The sequence below is a fragment of the Rhea americana genome, unplaced genomic scaffold, assembly GCF_003343005.1.
Source record: "Rhea americana isolate MKP2758 unplaced genomic scaffold, rheAme1 scaffold_67, whole genome shotgun sequence".
In the NCBI taxonomy this organism is placed as follows: domain Eukaryota; kingdom Metazoa; phylum Chordata; class Aves; order Rheiformes; family Rheidae; genus Rhea; species Rhea americana.
In genome coordinates this window covers 1683141-1696226 of record NW_028186834.1, presented here as the reverse complement: position 1 = coordinate 1696226, position 13086 = coordinate 1683141, and the positions used below count along the sequence as shown (strand labels likewise).

The 13086-nt window shown below is 35.3% G+C and overlaps 1 protein-coding gene across 3 annotated transcripts in view; it reads left to right on the top strand.

Annotated features, from left to right (window-relative positions):
- The window catches only part of LOC146586635 (uncharacterized), a 170748-nt gene that overhangs the window by 2437 nt on the left and 155225 nt on the right, over nt 1–13086 (top strand). For all 3 annotated transcript variants that reach the window (XR_014897785.1, XR_014897784.1, XM_085320945.1), the window contains exon 2: nt 5482–5574. The gene's annotated coding sequence lies outside the window, so the exon portion shown is untranslated. The remainder of the gene's footprint in view (nt 1–5481; nt 5575–13086) is intronic.

Below are 13086 nucleotides of genomic sequence, written 5' to 3'. Positions count from 1 at the left end.
TTCTCTTCTCTTCTCTTCTCTTCTCTTCTCTTCTCTTCTCTTCTCTTCTCTTCTCTTCTCTTCTCTTCTCTTCTCTTCTCTTCTCTTCTCTTCTCCTTTTCTCTCTTCTCACCTAGTCAACCTCTCTCTGCTTGATGGTTTGAGCTAGCAGTAGACAAGAGACTGGACATGATGTTAAGCACAACATTTCTTTGCCTGATGTTGGCTGCTGGAAGTTGCATAGCTTAACCTTTCTGTCTCCATGATTCAGCTAAGCTTGGCCAAACCTGTGACATACCTTTGTTAAAATGTGGAGCTATCTGTACATAAGAGCTGAGTGTCACAATATGCTAAGCAACACTTCCACTGAAATCAAGACAAAGTAGTCAGCATCTTTCATGATCTATTCTTATGTATTTCTTTACAAAAATGGTGGCTTAAATATCTTTTAATCTTCCAACATATTCTTGAACAAGAAATGGACATTTAAATATACACTGTTTCGGTGAGAAGGAGGTAGGAATTACATTTATTTTAGGATAAGAAATTAAAAGAGTCTGTGGCCTATGGAATAAGTGAGAGTACTTATCTAGACTCTACATGTTTGGGTAGTTAAATTCTGAAGAGCATGAACTGCTGCAATGTTAAAATGAGCATATGGAAAAAAATAGAAAAMAAATTGGTGGTGTCTCTGAATAGCCTTCAGGGAATTCAGCTTTATTGCCACAATAGTACACTTTCCCATATGCAATTACTCGTTGTCATGGAAAGGGATTTTAAAGATTTCACTTCTTTTGCATGCTGCGAATCATTCTTAATGTAAGTAAGAGGTTGCATTAGTGTCTTTCTTCCCATATTCATTTACTTATCTAGGTTCTTATATGATCCTTATCAGGCTAGTGTCTGAGTTCCCCTTAAATAACAAAAAGAAAAAAAATACAAAAAAAATGCAGCAGCAGCTAAAAATGAACATATTATTTATTTTTAAATTGTATATTCTGTGATAGGGAAAACTTCTATTTATAATTTTCAACCTTGGTAAAAATGCTTTTGCATAATTGATCATTCTTCTTTTACTCAAACATTTGTACAATGAATAACAAAGGCTTTGCATCTAAATCCAAGTAGGAGCAGAATTTGGCAAATCTAATTCCTTCCTGGATTTTCGCAGCTCTACTTCCTTTAGGAAGTTTTTAGTCAATGGGAAACAAAGGCTTATTGAAAGGATTAAAGTTACCACTATTCTCTTTGTTTTACAGCTTCAATCATGGTTTTCCTCTAGTAAACAACATTTGCAATTAATAAAACTTCTAAAAAAACAGGAAGTTTGGGGAAGTACGTGCTTATGATAAGCAGCAGGATTTCTTTTAACAGAACTCTACACAAAGGTGTAATCYTTTTAAGTTAAGACAATGATAACAATCAAGTTTCTCAATCCAATTTAGAAGTATTCCCTCTGATAAATACAAGACAACATGCTCTATAGTCAGGGATGGGCAATACATTTAAATAGGATAAATCTTGTCAACAGTTTATTGTGTCCCAAAATGATTTTTAAATAGCTGCAAACAACTCACATTTCATGTCATGCATAAACCTAGTACAGAATGAAATACCTATGCCCACTGGACATACAACACTGCATATATTTATGATCTGTTACCCATAAATTGTTTATTGTTTCCTTTATGTGATGCTTGAAAAAGGCATTTGGATAACAGTTATCTGTGCATATATAAGAACACATGGAATATTTAATCTTCATAATTTAGCTTTTACTGTTTTGTGTCATGAATTATTTTATGAATATTTTTATGTTCATGTCTGCTATAGTTTTTGTTCTTTATATATTTACTTCCAAGGAATCATCTACTGACAGGGGTAAACTGAGGGATACATTGTGACTTTGTTGACAGTCCTCCCTGGAGGGCAGTGTGGAGCTGCAGGATGACTGGGACTGACTGTGTTCAAGGAAACATTCATTTCATGAACAGCCCAGCTATTGTTCTGATCCAAATGTTCAAGTCCTTTTCTGGGGTGGCTTATGTCCAAAGGGTGCTGAAAACAGCAATCTGGAGAATAAAGGAACCGCAATTCTGACTGCCCCCTTAAGTACAATCCCATTGTTTTTTATTAAATACCGTTTCTTACTTACAGAAATCATCTTAATCACAAAGTTATCATCTTTCTGATGATAACATTTACCCTGATATCTCACTTGTAGGCAGAATTTTACTATAATTTTTTTCAAGTAAATGTGTCTCTGCACTTAGAATGTCTTTGCTGAATTCTAATGTGGAGTAAACTTCTGGTGGAGTTATAAACCTTTAGAAAAAGAATGTTTTTATAGGAATCCTGACTCAGACTTTCTTTCAGTGGCAGAAGCAGTGCTCTGTTATCAGTAAAATGTGAGTCAGGCACCAACATTAAATCTGATCTTTGGGATCGTCCATTAAGTGTTCTTTGTTGCAGTTTAAAACAAACAAGGAACAGAGACGAGTCATCTCAATGATTAAATGTGACGTGACACAGAGGATGTTTAATACTGTTTTTTCAGATATTTTCCTACAGCAATTATGAGCTATCTTGTAAATAGAGTCTACTGTTGTTGATTAAGGGTGCTACAACTGTCATTTTGCATGTACACATTGAATCAGACTCGTGAAGATAGTCACATAGAAATTTGAAGGTTAGTATAAGTGGATGAACTGATTCCTAGAGGAAATAAACGTTAGCATGAGAACAACAGCTGAACTAAAATCCCATAAGCCAGGAAAAACAGCTACACAATTACACTAACAGGTGGTTGGTTTCAAAACAAATTTCAAGGTCTGACAGCTCTGTGCACCTGCTTTGGGCTGATTTCTTTTAAGGAGTTGGATTTGGCATGAACCATTGATAAAAAACATAGTTCTTTGTGTCTGACAAAAATCATCATTACCATATAGTGAAGATAAGCTGCTAAAGCTTGCTTAAAGTAGTACTTTGCCAAAAGGTAATACGGGTCATTCTGAAAACTCCATCATTATAGTTCAAGTTTTTCTCTACCAGAGAGCTTCAGGCAAACACAATTGTGGTCAAATGTCCCCTTCTGTAAACTGAGATAATTCAATCTCACTAAGGTATGCCATTTGAATTAGGTATGAATTCAGCCTTTACCTTCATTGTCATAAGAAAAATAAAATTTTATTTGATATGAGATTTTGCAAAAGATATTCAACAAATATTTTTGTTATACTCTTTTTGTCTAAATTTCTTAAAATTGTTAGCATTTATTGGGGGTGATTTATTTTTTGTTTCTATTTTTTCTCAATTGCCTTTTTTTCATGAGCTTTGGACAAAGAAAGGATGCTCATTTTCATGTTGGGGAAAAAATGTAAACACGCTTTTATCATTTAAATTTCTGTTCTGGTAGTCCTTTATGGATAGCTCCCACATATCTGTTGAAAATAGTATAGATTTTAAATTAGATCAGAATAGATGCACAAAAGTAGTGTTTTGACTTGAAGTTAATTAGTTTGCAGGGAATTGAAATGAGATTTTCAAAACAGCCTGTACAGTTCTAAATTTCAGATAGTGGAATTACACAGAGTGCAAAGTTTATCACATCTTTGCAAGGCCTGGGCCTTCATTTTGAACACTTCACTGTGCAAACCTAATGTATATCATGTTTTTATGTGATACATTTCTGAGTTCTAGAGATGTGCTTTGTTCTGATAGTGTGAGCAGGAGGATATGATGCCATATTCAGTACCAATTTTCAATTTTGAACAAACAGTGTGATTAAATAATACACATCTGGAGAATAGTGTCATTCTGGGAATATTAATATGAACTGTATAGTATACAAACTACAGCCACTTTTCATGGCTGTACTTCTCTTTCTGCTAAGCGAAACGTGTAGGCATTTTTAAACTTTATGGTGTTTAGGATTGTGGGGAGTGCATACAGAACCGCTAGTTCATTACTTTATCCTACTCTGAGGGTTTCACCCTACCTTTTCCTCCTTTTTATAGCTCATAAAAATGGTGAGTATGTAGTTCACAGTCCATAACAGAGAAACAGAGAAACAGAATGATTAACCCATCATATTCCATCTCATTTTTAAAAGCAAAAATACAAATCCTGTGTGATAACATGTTTTTGTTTTAACTGTCTCACATTCAGAGTGACTGAATACATTACTTGACAGCAGGGTTACTTGCAGAAGCTTCAGTTTTCCAAACCTTGACAGATTACTGCATTTTTAGATTGTTGAGAACATTCCTGTTAATTTGTGTTTGGATGCTGTTTGTGTTTGTGATTTGACTATATGACTGTGATATATGACTCTATGATCTGTTATATTTCTGAGTGTAAAATAAGATAATGGAATATACTAAGTTACACCTAGTGAAATGTACTTAGAACGTAACATCTTTCAATTTGTTATATCAGGTAGCTATGTTTGCAGTGGTTTTGCCTTGACTGTCAACTTAATACAGACTCTAACAAAAACCCAAAGGCTTAGCTGCCTTCTCTGAGGAGGAACAGTTATCAAAGCTGAGCRTTAAGTTCAATAACTTGATGCAAGGTTTCATCTCTTGAAGGATCAAGCTGCAGAAAAATTTCCAAAGAAAATAATGTGGATGAAAAATATGAAAAATCTGTAAATTTTCCATAGTGAACATCTAATAGCAAGCTAGTGGTAGTAGCATTTCCTACCAGTTCAGCTAGGTCTGGACACAGCATAGTACTCTCTTACAGGTTAACTTCTGTGATAACGTGCATTTACACTGTATTAAGTATAATGTGAAATCACAACCTCAGACCATCTGGCTGAACTACTCATACAAATACATCACTGTCCATTTCAGACAAAATCATCCAGGTTAGCAAAACACTGCTGTTTAAGCTAACCTGGCTGACCTTACCTGAAACAGAATGGGAAATCCTATCATGAACAAACAGCAGAGAAAAGATTAATAGTCTCCACTAATGTTTAGTGTGATGAACAACTGAGAAGGTGCCAGTAGGCAATACCTTATTCAGTACAGCTGTTTGCAAATGTGTGTTTGTCTATAGAGTGAATAATTCTGAGAAGATTTGCATCTTGAGTTTTCTTCATTTGGAGACTACTACTGTGCTGACTGCATTGCTGGACCTAACAATACTGTAACAGTTTCTCCATCCAGTATGAAGACTGCTTAGAGTTGTATTGTACTTTAATACTATGTTAGATATATATATCTATATTAGATATGTGTAGATTTCAGCTTGCTATTAGATGATCCTTTCCCACTTTGTTTGGATGTGGATGCAATCTTTTCAGAAGCTCAGGACAGCTCAGGACTTAGCTTTGAGAAGAAACCTCACTGTTGAGAGTGCTCAGATTTGGAAAGATTTGACCCACTTTGGAAAGGAAGAATAATAAATAGAACTTGAAGTGGCAAGGTCACCTTTAATACCCCATGAACTGCTTCTTAATAAGCTTTACAATTGCTTTGTTTCTTCCTCTCCTAGTGCTGTAAACACGGCAAGCAAAAGGAAGACCTTAGAAAACAGCACAAGGAAGTTACGAAGGCTGTTGAGAAAGCAGAGAAGCCAGCTGGACCGGTTAGTGTTAAGCACATTGTCTAATAGTTGTATTGTGATGCAGAACCTCCAAGAGGGAAATCTGTTTTTCACTCTCTCTCTTACACCTTCTTCATTTATAAGAGGGAGATCTTGTCCTGAATTCTTCTGTTTCAGATGTTACACAAACAGTAGTTAGTTTAAATATGTTGTGTGCATCCATCCAGTTTACAACTGTACAAAATATAGTGGAAATTGCTAACAGCAAGTCAAAGTATATTTACTTATTCCTGAAGCAAAGTATTTGAAAATGTCTCTAGCGTGAAAATCTATGTTTTAGGAGTTCTTTCACCTGTATATGAAAAACACACTTCTGTCTGCCAATAGTATAATAATTATATGTTACACTTGTAAAGCACTTCTAATCCTTTTGTTTTGAAATACTTCTGTAAATACAAGAAAGCAAATGATTGTTGGGCTTTTCTAGTATATTGTTTATTAAAACCTCTCAGAAACTAATTTGTGGAGAATGCAACAGTTCTTATTTACTTTGCGGAAAAAAAACCTCCACGTTGATTTTGTCTTGATTTCTATGTGCTTGGAGATTTTTATTTTAACAAGTATTAACCATTATGTATTTTGATGATCTGCCTATTTAGAAAATTGCCTTTTCCTTAGTGCATATTTCCATGGCTGTACCAACAGAACGCAAGCTTGAGTTATTTCAGTTATTAGAAAGTCATTCTTTGTGAGGGGCTTTACTCTCTTCCTTTGTCTACAATATTTAGAATCTTTGATCTTCAGGATTCTTGGACCTTATCTGTTTAAGTTACGTTAGAAAGTCTTAGAGATCTAATAAGGGTTAGACCTTCCACAGTAGTGGGATTAAGTGGATCATTTTTTGGACTTGTAATTTTGATTTCTTACTTTCAGCTTTGGAGATGAGAAAAGAATTTTAGTTATCTTCTATGACGTTGTTTTTAACTTCTATAAAAACCCTAATTCCTAGATCAGTATGCAACATAAGCAATGATTTATCCAACTTTTACAACATGTCTGTCAGGAATGAAATAATCATGCAATGGCCTCAATGAGAACAGTGAGGCAAGTTTTCATTCATACTATTTGTTTCAAAAGAGAAGAGATCAAACTGTATTTAAATCAGAATATTTTTTTGTTCTGAAACTTTCCATAATCTACTATGTAGCAAAAGAAGGGTAAATGACTTCCTTAAGTTTTTGCCTGTATACAGTGGCTAATAAAGACCAGACTGCCTCTGACGGTAGCATATATGTTGATTTCATATGCACTGGTGTATTCATCCCAAAGTTTCAGTGTTGACAGGTATAATATTGTGCTGTAAACACTTTTTTTTTCTTTTTTAGTATTTATTTTTGAAGGGAAGATAGAGATTATTTAAATTGGGAGACTTTATTCTTACTTGAAACGTTTTATTGAAGCACAGTGTCAKTGCTGACTACATACATCGTAATGCTTGACCATAAAGAGAAAAACACAACAAACAGTCTTGTTTTTCAAAACTACCAACCTTGAACATAGGCTATCACGAATGAACTATTCTCAAAAAGTTCATTAAAAATGATGATCTCCAAAGTTCTTGTAAGAGATTCAAGATACTGTGTTCTTTTAAGAATGAGGTGTAGATCAATCTACCTCTAAAAGAAGATGATGGAGAATAGTATAGAAGAGCCAGAAAGCAAAGTGGGTAGTTGTCTGCCATCTACTGCGGTTTAGTCATTCTTTCACAATTACTGCATTTATATGTGGCACTACAAACAATGTGGATTTGAGTCACTCCTGGGAATAAACTGTTGCACCCAGTTTGGATTATTTTGTAACACAACATTTCCATAATGATGTTAGATCAAGCTATTCTGATTTCTGTAGTTAATCCACCCCTTCAACCATTAGTTATGGATTTTTAACAGAGCATTTAAAAGAACAGTTATTTTAAAGCAAACTGTATTGATCTTTTTCAAGTGGACATGAAAAAGGCATTTAAATTCCTATAATAATGATTGTTTCCAGCAATAGGAAAATGCAAGAGTTTCTTTCCTTCTTGTCTATTTCTGTCTTTCTGCTTTGATAAAGGAAAACACCAATGCATGTTCACAACGTTAACATTAAGAAAGATGCATAAAGGAACTTGCTGTTCAAAATCCATGAAAACGAAAACAGTACAAGCATTTTACATGGAATAATTTCTCCACATTTCTCTGTAGCTGCAAATCACATATTTTAAACAGGTTTAGTGAGGAAAGTGAGGGCATCTCATACTGAAAGCTCAGTTTCTAATGCATAATAATAGGCAGGGTTCTGTTTGTATGTCTTACTAAATCTCTGGTGTACAGACAGCTGCTTAACCCAAGGTTGAATGAGAGAGGAAGATTTTAATGCATCCTTTTTTTCACTTACTTTTTAGCTACTGGGCCTTCTCTTGAAAGAGACACTCTCATTTTGCTTGACTTGGGCATGATTACTAGAGCAAGCACTTTTCTGAGTGAATTTGTAAATATGTTTTTTTATATATTAAAAACTGAACTTTATGCTTGGGAAGCTGTACTGTTGAGAGGAATGTTGAATTATTAGAAGTTTGTGTTATTTTAAAAACTGAAGACTCAAGGAGATGGAATAATATTGGCAAGCTTTAGGCTATATGTCTCTGTGAGACTAAGTTTGTAGGTATCTAATGCACTATAGCACTTCTTCATTTGTGAGATCTAAAAAAGGTGTTGGAACTAGGTAGTATGGCTGATGAATGCAAGTGATAGGTTAAGTCTGTAATCTGATGTAACTATTGTGTATTTCCAGAGTACCTATTACTAAAGACACTGTAAGTTTATGTGGTATCCAGGATGCCTTTCTCTCCTCTCTGAATTGTGCATGAGTGGAAAGAGGAGTTACTCAAACCACACAGAATAACTTTGTTGTCCAGGACGGTCTGCACAAGTGTTTGTACTGTCAGTAGTGACATAGTGGGAAGAGCGGATATTTCCTGGCTCTCTAATGGTTTTTCTGCCCCTTTCATTCCTCCACCAGACAGCCTGCATTGGTCTCCACTGCATATTAGGTTCTGTTCACAGGCAGACATGTTAGTTTGGTACCTTTTAAAGTACCTTTCCATTAAAGAATGGTAGTGGGATAGGTGTTCCTCGTCACTTTTCTGCCCATTGCCGTAGTATGCAGCCTCTCTCCCTCAGTATCTCCCTCCCTCTTGTTTGAAGACTGAGACATTTCTGATGTAAATTGAAGGATGTTTTCTTTTCCTGTTATGTCTTCAAGAGACCAATTTTCCTTGTATACACTAGCTCCCATATGTAAATAGTAACTCTATCTAGTGTGGAAGCCATCTCCATGGTTGGTTAGCTTACTGAACTACATTTCTCATTCTACACTTCATTTTTATTTTCAGAAAAGTGACCTATGGCTCTTTACATTAGGAATCAAGAGGAGATTTTGCTGCAATATGTTTTACAAGCTGAAATGTTTATGACAGTAAAAAAGAAACGTTAATCTTTGGTAAAGGTTGAATAAATTTATGGTGTGATTTTATCCAGAGTATTTTGTCCCTAATTGGAAATTTCAATTCTGAGGTGACACTAGATGAGGTGAAAGTCATATGTATTCACACTAGGAATGAAAAGAAAAGGTTCTGTGTGAGAGACAGCAAACTTGAGCAGTTGAGAAGAAGGAGGGAGAATATAAGTTTTGCAAAGGGAATACAAAAATGAAATCTTTTGTATAATAAGCAGCACACAAGAATAATAACAGAGAAATAAATGCAGCAAACAAAAGGATTAAGAAAATATAATTAGTTATACTCACTGAACCAATAAAATTAGAATTGTCTTTATATCATCTGGTCTGTTGTACTTTGAAGCTGATTCAAAATAAAGTAAACAACAAAAATGAGAAATTGGCTAATAAACTAGTTTTGACCTTGGATCTTTGAGCTGTGAAATGCCTTTGTTTTATGTATTTATTTGTTTATGATGTTATCTAGAAGTGGTGACTGATTTCTTCCTGTACAACATCCGCTCACTACAACTAAGGAGAGGGATGGGACATTCAGTCTTTCTCTTGGGAACGAGAAAGTAATTTGTACATAAAAAAAGAACAGGTTACCTATGCTATTGCTGTGGCTGACCCTGGACTTCTATATTGAACTGTCAGGTTTTATAAGTCAGAAGTGTCAAATACTTTTTCTAGAGCAGGTTGAATAACAGTCCAAATTATGGTCCAGTAGTCAAAGCTAAGGCTGTAAACTAAGATTGGCATAGAATAGCAAAGGAAGATAATCTTGTTTTAAGTCTCTCTGTAGGTGGTACAGGCTCTTCTACAAAATCAGAGAGCCATTACTTGCTCTATAACTGTCTTTCAGTTTCCTATGCTGAGGAGCTATTTGTGCAGGATTAAAGTCATGTCTGTACTATTTTTCTGCAGCTAACTGAGCTTGAGTCAGATTTCTCAGTTGTTGCACAGAGCTCCTCAGACACCTCTAGAGTTTCAGAGAATAAAACCTTTCATAACCTGAAGTTCTGGTATGTCCCATCTCTCCTCAGATATGACTCTATTACTGTAAGGGCTTTTTGGTCAATTCAAGTTTTAGATAGATTTTCCATGAAATGTATTGCATAAACTATGAGAAGCTGGTAGCTCCATAACTAGCAAGAAGAAACAATTTCATAAGGCTGTTCATCATTTGTAGTATTCTACAGTATCTGTAGTATCTGTGGTATCTGTAGTTCAGACTTAAGAGACATTTCAGTATAGCAGTACTTCCTTGTCTTCACTATAGTAATGAAATATAAAAAAATAGTGATTCTTTTCTGTTTTGTTTGTTAAAAGCCACTTTCTGCTTAGGTGATAAATTGTGAAATATTGCTGTAGAAGAATGTGGGTTCTAGTTTCCTGTCTCAAGAGCAGTAGCCTCAAACTGAATAGAGTACAGCCCGGAATCACTTGAAATCCTATGGCTTCCCAAAACCTTGAGGAGGCTTATGCAAACTTCGGAGCTATGAAGAGAGAGAAATTAAAAGGTGGGATTACAAACTGGAGGAGAAGCTTTCTGTCAAAAACAAGTCATTAAACTTCATTTCTCCCCTTTCCAATATCTTCTCCAAACAAGGTCAAAATCATGCATAGGACTTAGTTCAGCTATTAGAATTTTATTTTGTTGTAATTTTCTATTGAATAGCAAAAAGTTTCTTTATTCTAGAAATAATTATTTTCCTTTTCCTTCATGATGAACTTTTCCCAGTATTTTTTTTCTCACTTCTTACTCTTTTTCTAGAAGTTCCTCTCTTGATTTTCTGAGCTTGTTGTCAGGAATGCTTTGTTTTTAGCAATCGACAAAAGTTCTCAAAGGAATGAAGTCAAATAGACTGGTGTTTGTCTGTTCTTTTCTTTTTTAATTCAATATTTCTTCTTCCCTTTGTAGTCTTTATATATTTTAGCCACTTGGAGAGGTATTGCATTTAAATACAAGCATTGTTACTGAAAATGCTGGATGTATGTGTGTGAAGTAAGAGGAGAATTGGCTTAAAGTCTGCTTCAAAAGGAAATTGTGTAGGATCCTGCAATCCTGACCTGTTTCCCTTTACAGCAGCAATGAGCTGAATCAGAAGGAAACTAACGAATTCTCGTTGATTTCCTTCAGCACACCAAAGCTCTTTAAACATATACTGAAGAAGGGAAATGAAGTAGGATTAGTCCATTTCCCTTTGAAGCCAGCTGTGTGTTCACAGTGCAAGTACTGGAACACTATTTCACTTGCTTCTTTCTGGCTGTGGGCCAAACTGTAGTAACCTCTTGAACTGATGTGAGAGCCCAAAATATACACACAGAGACTGCTCCTGGAGAATGAGTCAGAAATTGATATTCATATGGTAAACTGTTTTGTGTTGTTATTCTTCATTTTTTTACTTTTGTTTGACAGAGGACCATCTTGGTTTTGTTCATTAGGTTTGCCATGGCCATAAACAGTTCTGGGGCCTTATTTTCCGTTTTAGATTGACTTCAAATGAAAATATGAATTTTTATTGTAGTATTAAGACATTTTGTTGTTACTTTAGTGCTATTATTTTTTCAAGGGAGAAAAATCCCAAGTATTTCATCTTATACAGGGTATGCTTGGGGAGGAAGAATTTTTTTGGAGTCATGTAATGCCGAAAGCTGTGTATGTGCAGCTCATGCAAGTCTTGAATATAGCATCATTTATTCCAGAACATCTCAAAATATTTTGTAAATAATATGGTGATTTGATAGTGGTTACCATCATGAAAGTATCATGCATCTAAATACCCTTTTGCTCCAAAAGAACAAGAGCTTGCCTCTCATTGCTTTTCCTGGTGTCACAGAAGTATGGCTAGCATATAGTTGAACAGTTCTGATCCTCTGTGTAGTAGATAAACAAAAGATAAGGAAAAGATAGTGTTTTATTCACGGCAATATACACATATTATATACATATAATATGATGCATATATACATGTATATACAACATATGTATAAAATACGCTGGACTGAAATATGGCTGCAATCTGATAAATGATATGCCATGGTCATAAAGGGAAGAACTGGAATGTTTGGGCTTGGACCCTTCTACAGAGCTATTGGGTCTTTGTGTCCTTATAAGTCTTTCTTAAAAATAATATGTTCACAGACCACTGTTTTGGTTGGCCTTGTCTACATTACAGAGCATCTTCAATGTTTTTCCATGCCACTGTGGTTTTTACCTGTTTAGTTACAGCCCACTACTGAAAGGCACAAACTAAGCCAACAAATACTCTGCCATGATGGCATTAATGAGTCTACACCAGGCATTCACTGGTATGCCATTGTCAGATGGAGGTTATACGCTTTTCACAGTTTGTGTTAGTGTAGCTATGCTGGCAGAAATTTGTAGTGCTGATCACAGGGATCAGTGGATGAAGGTTCTTGGCTGCCCTTAAAGCAGATGTATACTAACCAAATTAGGGATTTGTAGATTAGGCGTGGGACTTCAAACTTGGTCCAGAAGTGAAAGGAGAATCAGTGATATACTCAGAGCACCTGAGCAATGTTAGGCTGTATCAGGTTCAATATCGCACAGCTTCTCTCTGAGGTTCACATTTACTTGCAGGTTGAGTGAGTTGCTGAGTTTGTACCAGAACTGACAGTAGGCGACTTATATGCAACGTTCATATTAAAATCATGCTAACAATAAATGTAAGGAAGCTAACGATAAATGTAAGGAAACTTACTTCTTACTTTGTCTACTCTTCTTTACCGAATGATAATATTGTCTCTAACATACAGTGAAGGATTGCAGGAGTAGACCTGAGTTCAGATCAGAAAATCTGAATCCATATTGTTCAACCTTTTGAGAAGATTAGGCAGACCAAACCTAAATCCATGGATAAAACAGTGATCTTCCTACAGGCTGTGGAAAAACCCAAGGAATTTCTTAGCTTGCTCTTCTTTGTTCTCAGGAAGGCACAGTGAAAGGAGAGAAAATAAGAAAAACTATACTTGCATTCCTAGAGAGGCCTT